The sequence below is a fragment of the Mus caroli genome, chromosome 9 (genome assembly GCF_900094665.2).
Source record: "Mus caroli chromosome 9, CAROLI_EIJ_v1.1, whole genome shotgun sequence".
NCBI classification, from domain to species: Eukaryota; Metazoa; Chordata; class Mammalia; order Rodentia; family Muridae; genus Mus; species Mus caroli.
The window spans coordinates 36,925,006-36,932,065 of record NC_034578.1 but is presented as its reverse complement, the minus strand read 5'-3'; the positions used below and the strand labels follow the sequence as shown (position 1 = coordinate 36,932,065).

Genomic DNA, 7,060 nt, shown 5'->3' with positions numbered 1-7,060 from the left:
ACCTACTCTTACCTTCTTCTTCTAAAATGGCAACAACCACACTAGAGATATGTAACTGTACCAAGTGTTTCTGCTTCAGAGTTGTGCAAAACTGTCCTGATCTTGCCCAAGTGTCTAAGTATCTGAATGGTTACCCATGGGCAGCATTAAGCCTGATNTCTACATTGCATATGAAGAAATGAATTTCAGCTCAGTTATGAAGAGTAATGTTACCAAGAGGGTCATACACCGAGTAATCGGCCAAGTTCCATCCTTTAGTGACTTCAATAAAATGTCACTAACACTTACCCCTAAGCCTCCATTTTCCTTAACAATGCCATAGAACAGTGTTAGTGTCTCATGATTACAAATTAAGCCAATTTTCTATCTCAATACAGCTGTATGTGCATCAAGCAGTGTTTTATTCTGGTACGAACACTTTAAAGCCTTNATGTCATAATTTGGTAATTAATACCACCATGAAACACAATGCTTTGCTAGACATATAAATTGTATTTGCATTACAATTATAAAACCTGGCTTTTGCTGGTAACTTAAGCTTAACAGTCACAGATGGTTCAACCAGCTCCAAACAAGGTTGTTCAGTGGTTCTTACTCTGCAGCATTCATGGGCCTACACCGTAGTGTGGACAGCAACTTTCAAGTCTGCTGTCTGGTGCGAGTGGTCATTATTTGTCTCTCTCAGTGCATCACCATCCACCATCAGCTTCCCCCAAAGTCAATTGGTGCCATGCTTGTCTGCTGCATGGCTGGACTGTGGGACTTCTGAACAGGAAGCAGTTTTGGAAAGCAGAGCACTGCTGCACTGGTGTGGTGAATGTTTCAGCCCATCCTTTTCTACCTCAGGAAGGGTGTTCACAGCTGCGAAGCGGGCATGGAAACCCCTGGAATGGTGACTAGAGGAAATTCTCATGCTTTCTAAGTAAGAAAAGTTACTGCAGGGGGAGACTGCTACAGATGGCATGTTGTCACTCAGGGATGGCACCTCAAACTCACTTGAGTCTGTGCTTTGTGGCTGTAACAACTGTGCATCCATGTCCTCTCTGGTCTCATTGATCTTCATGTTACCCTTTTCCCTCAGTTTACCACTCTTTGACTTTTTTCCTCCTGTTGCTCCCTTGGAATACTTGGTAGCACTGGATTTACCTTCAGGCAAGCCACTGTATGACCTGCCCATGTGGCCTCGGGCAGCACCACTGTCATCCACACTGCTGCTTCCACGGCTGTGTTGGAACTTGAATGGCTTTGATTCAATATCCACTTGCACGTCCATACTGTTCCCTTCTCTGTCCAGAGGGATGTAGGAGTTCAGAATGGATCCTGCCATTGCTTTGGTGCTGCCGTTATTACAAATTCTTCCCAAACTCACTGTGCCAGATTCTCTACTGAGACTACACCTTTCTTTCTGTACCTCTGCTTGAACTTGCAAATTGCTGAAACAGTTCATCATGGCACTTCCTGACAGACTGCCTGTGATACTAGCTCCAGCTAATGCCATGGTACTGACTGTCTCACTCAGGTTGTTGCCAATAGTGCCTATTCCATCCATGTGGTTTCCAATTGCACTCAAACTTCCAGTCAGGTTGCTGACACTTCCCTCTCCTATGCTAGGGTTGTGCCTTGCTTCTGCTACTGATGTATCCGTGGCTGTGTTAGTCCCACCTACGTTTATGTCATTCTCATCATCAAACTCAATCCTTATTCCTTTCCCATTTCCTGCAGACTCTCCACAATCCCTGTTTCTGCAGAGGGAAATTGGGACCACACCATAGACATAAGCTAGCATGGTAGGAACACCAATGCCTATAGTCACTGCAGCTACCACTGGAGAGACGATTGCAGACAGGGTAACACCACTTGCTATGGCCAGATTCCGCTTGTGTTTTGAAACATCTGTGTCTTCATAGCAATCATGAATCTTGAGGCCCACATACACAGGAATGCCAATGATCATGGCAGGAAGGGCAATGCCGGCTATGAGGGCAATCCCTACGGGAGCACCAACAAGGGTTCCCAGCTGCCACAGGATTTTCTTCTTTCGACTCCAGGGTTTCTTCCCCCATAAACTACAACCCGAGGGACCGAGATAATGTAAATTGGAGATTTCTTTCATGCACAACCAACAAAACTCACAACCACACACAGCACATGTCATATGATTGCAACTCCCATCCTCAATCTTGATTATATAAGCAGCACATCGTGGACATGGCTTTATGTCATCAGCTGCTGCTCTAGGTTCCTGTCTGTAACTAATAGGTGAAAAGCGTATAGTTCTTAAGCATAAACGCTGGGCTCTTTCCCAGAGAGCAGTCTCACAGGTCTGTTTGGGATGCCAGATCTGTTTACAGTGGTAGCAAAACTCTGTTCCACAGCCTTTTCTCCCACAAGTTAATTTTGGACACTTGGCACATCCAAATGCTATCACAGCATATCCACAGTCTGGAGCTGGACACCACCTACAGTCAGGATCTGCAACGAGCCACTGTCGAAGCATAAATTCTTCATATTTTCCCATNAAGACATCATCACTTAATATCAAGCGAATGTCATGGGGATTAAACCGTTCCTTGCATTCTGGACAACTGATGTTAACTCTGCTTTCAGAGATTTCTATCCTTAGGTATTGTCGTAAACAATCCACACAAGATCTATGATGACATGTCATGATATTAGGAAATCTGTCTTGAGAAAGCCGTAAAAGGCACAAAGGACAGTCCATAAAGTCTCCAGTTTGTTTGCTAATGGAAGTCAATCCATTGTCAGAAGAGGTATTTGTTGAGAAAATGGAGTTCTTATCAGCACACATTTCAGAATGTATCCTCTCAATACTTGCCATTGCTTCCACCCCACCACTGAGCTCCCTTGATTTTCGTTTGCTGTCCATCTTCCTCCGAAAAAGAGAACCTATTGAAATTCTTGTCTGTTTGGGTGCCTTTTTGACAGAAGGCAAGCTCACAGATGAAGCAGAAGGTTGAAGATCTCTCTCTGAACCCATTTTCTGATGTAAACTCATGTCTAAAATGCTCATCAGAACTGAGTCAGAGTCATTTTAAAACTAAAACTTATTTCTTGTTCTTGCATTCAGATGAAGTCATGATGTAAAAAAGATCCCATTGGCTTCTTCAGAGAACTTGAAAAAGTTCAAGAGAAGACTTATCCGTCTTCAGGGGCATTGGGCGAGCAGGTCCATCCTGCGGAGGCAGAAAGAGGAGGAAGAACGGAGGAGGACAGCCCTTCAGCATGCCCCGCGCTGAACCGTCTCAGCTAGGGCGAGAGCTGCCGGTGAACGGTTGCCAGTGAGCAAGAGAAGGAGAGCGAGCCACTGCTTTCCGAACTCCACTCAGAGACTCCTTCGGGACTGACCTTCGCAGCCCGGAACCAACACAGCAAGTGCCAGTCTCTAGATCTCTGTTTTTATAGTACTAGATTTGAGAAGTCTGAATCAATTTCTCTGAGTCAGAATTAGCAACTCGGCAAGGCTGTATCCCCCCTGGAAGCTTTCGGGAAGAATCTGTCTTCCTGTGGTTTACAGCTTCCTAAGATCCATTTCTCATAGGCCTTGTGTGACTAAGAACCATTCCTCAGTATTTCATGCATGCAATATTGATTTTTACCTCAACTCTCACCATTGACTGAGTAAAAAAAAAAATCCTATTTTCTGTATCAATCTCCCCTTGCCTTCTGCTAGACTCACAGTTAAGCATTATGTAGAGAATCATGAATTTCTACTGTCTTACATTATAACATTCACAGGTTGTAGGGACCTGGATACCTTTGGAGGTCATTATTCAGCCAACTACCATTCTTTTCTGTCTTGGCTATTTTCAGTTCTTACTGTCTTTAAAGGCCTTTTTGGCCTCTAAACCAATGCTGTACAGTGGGACTATAATATTAAATCTCTGTGCGATTGTAATTTATCCAGGAGCCATAATAATAAGGTAGAAAGATGCTGAGTCAGTGAACAGTGAGGTTGATCCCTAGCACCTAAGTTAAAAATGGAGCATCGCTCACACATAAAAGCTGGCTGTGGTGACCTATACCTGTAATCCTAATTCTGGAGTGGCAGAGACAGAAGGACCTNTGGGACTTGCTGGCCAGGCAGTCTAACCAAATATGCAAACTTTAGGTTCATTGAGAGCCTCTCTCAAAAATTAGGTGGAGAGCAGTTGAAGAAGATAGCTGAATTTAATCTCTAGCACACACACACACACACAGACACACACACACACACACACATATGAAAGGGGATGTTCATAAGATTGGCTTTTGGGATACTGAGGCTTTGGACATGCACATTCTGTGAGTCTTGAATCAGTCTCCATACTTGCCATGATGTCAGTTCAAATTAGGGATACCTTTTAGTGATATTTGTGAAGCCAAGAAGTGTTAACATTGTATAAATGCACACCCTGGAATAGGGATGTTTAAGAACTTGAAATATCATCCCAATATTTATGTGATGTATCATTTTAGTGACAACTTGGATAGAGAGCTGGATTAAAGTATCCTAGTGGTCAATGGGGCTCAGACCCGTTTTCTAACCCACTCAAGTGTGGATTTACTGATCTGTATCTGTGCATCTACTCCACACCATGAAGACAAATGGAAGGAAGATCAACAGAACTACATGTGTGTAGTTTACTTAGAGAGTGTACTACTGACATCATCATCCACTGTTCAGCAATCTTATTGTTATTTAAAGAATGAGTGGGTGAATGTAATTACGATGTGTACCTTCTGTCAAATCTATTTGTGTACTATGCTGTGTGGACTATTGAGTTTAAATTCCCATTTACTTAATTACAAATGAAAATTCTGCATATTTCAGGTAGTGGGCATTGACATAGGTTTGAGAGGTTCCTGAGAAAGTGTCAATCTCCCTGGGCTTCAGAACGGCCTGAAGACATGATAGAGGCCCTGTGTTACCTTATGCTTCATTTTAGTACTCACCCGTCAAGCGTGGTTGGTGCACACGTCCTTAGACATTACTCTCATTACTGAGAGAGGCCAAAAGTTTTGTCCTGCATTCCTCTTTTCTCCAACTTTCCCATCAGAAGGGAAGGTCCAACAGTAGTTTTATAAGTAGATTATGCTTATCAATGAACTATATCCACTCAGTTCAGTCTTGTAGACTAAATCCTTAGATCTTTGTGCGTATGAAGCAAAGATCTCTGGGAAATTACAAATTGTACCTTGAGCTGTTATCTTGTGGATTTTTTTTGTTATTATTATTTTCCAGATAACATCCAGAGGACAGTCTCTGCCAGGGAAGGTAAGTTGGCCTTCACATTTTCCAAGGTATTTCCAAGGGACTTTACAATCCCTCTATTTTTAGTAGATGTCATATTGTAATAATAAAAACCAACATGTATATACATGTATTAAGTTATTTACTTAGGAAGTTAATGAAATGAAATTGTACCAAGTTACCCCTGACCTGGTCACTGTGGGGAATGTTGTAGACCTTTTTTTCCCCCAAAGGTGCCCCTTTTTATAGTTAAATTCCTGTAATTTTTACTCAAAAGAAAACAGATGAAGCTGGAGCAATGGCACAGTGTTTAAGAGCACTTGCTGCTCTTCAAAGGACTCAGGTTTGATTCCTTTGGGGGTTTCCCATTTTGCTGACTCAGCTTATATCAGAATACACTATCTCTCTGATAAGGGTNCTGGACCCTACACTGTCACATGGCAGAGAACCTTTATAACCATCTGTTCACAAACATCTGTAACTCTAGTACTAGAGGATTTTACACTGTTTGCTTGCCTCTGTGGACTCCTGCACACATGTGGTGCTGTGGTGGCTTGAATATGCTTGGCCCGTGGTATATGGCCCTATTAGGAGGTGTGGCCTTGTTGGAACAGATGGGCCTTGTTGGAGGAGGTGTGTCACTGTGTAGACATGCTTTGAGGTCTACTACTTCTCAAGTTCTGCCCAGTGTTTTAGAGATCCTCCTCTTTGCTGCCTGTGAAAGACAGCCCTTTTTGGCTGCCTTCAGATCAAGTTGTTGAACCCTCCATTCTAATTGCACCATGTCTGCCTGGATGCTGCCCTGCATCCCACCACTATNATAATGGACTCAACCTCTGAAAGTGTAAGCCAGCCCCAATTAAATGGTGTCCTTTATAAGAGTTGCCTTGGTCGTGGTGTCTCTTCACAGCAATAAAACCCTAACTAAGAAACATGCACATACATGTACTCAAGTACAGGTACACACCAAATAAATGTTTTCAAAGGTAGCTGACTTATTATTTATGAAAAATGTGTATTTCCTGTAAGTGTTATCTTTGTGCTGTCCTGCAATATTCTATGATGTGGATGGGATGAGCAGGTTTTTGAGGCTTTGCTGTGCTANAAACTTCCTATGTCAATCATAGGAACATTGAGGTCACCTGAGTTTTAAAACATGAAATTTAGTGTAGGTAATTTGAGCATGGAGGCACCCCTTTTTTGACATAACATTTTTTTGATTCTCTGTGACTTTCACTTCCTGCTCTTTGATGACATTCACTTCCCAGTCCCTCCATGTCTTCCTTCCTGCCAAGAAAAGTAAATATAAATATAATAATAATGAAAAGCAAGTCCAATTTTTGTCATTTATANACTCACTGGAGCATGGTCAACTCTGATGGCAAGCCCCTTATCTAGAACTGAGTCACCCCCCTACCCATCCCAGAAGCTATGAATTGTGATCAGCTACACTTCAGCATTCTCATCACCCTTCTTAAAAGAGTTCCATTTTGTTGCTTCCTGTCTAGGCTGTTAGTTTTGGGTAAGGGTTGAGGTTGGGGTGAGGGCAGGGGTTGTCAGAGAAGCTCCCATATCCCTCCTCAACTGTGCATCTGTGGTCATCCATATCACTTCATAGGAACCTCTTTCTTCACAGCCAGGGTGCACACAGATCATGGGCCATGGATGCACTTCTTAAACGGGACTCATAAGAACAGGTTGTTACAAAGTTTCTTTGCCCTGTGACAGTGTAGCATCCAGAACCCTTAACAGGGTGATAGGGTGGTCTGATTTGGGCTGAATCAGGGAAAGTGTGAAAAATAGTTCTGT

The 7,060-nt window shown here is 42.8% G+C and overlaps 1 pseudogene; it reads right to left on the bottom strand.

Annotated features, from left to right (window-relative positions):
* Window positions 1-388: 388 nt before the first annotated feature.
* Window positions 389-3,272, bottom strand: LOC110302571 (annotated as a pseudogene).
* Between the last annotated feature and the right edge of the window lie 3,788 nt (window positions 3,273-7,060).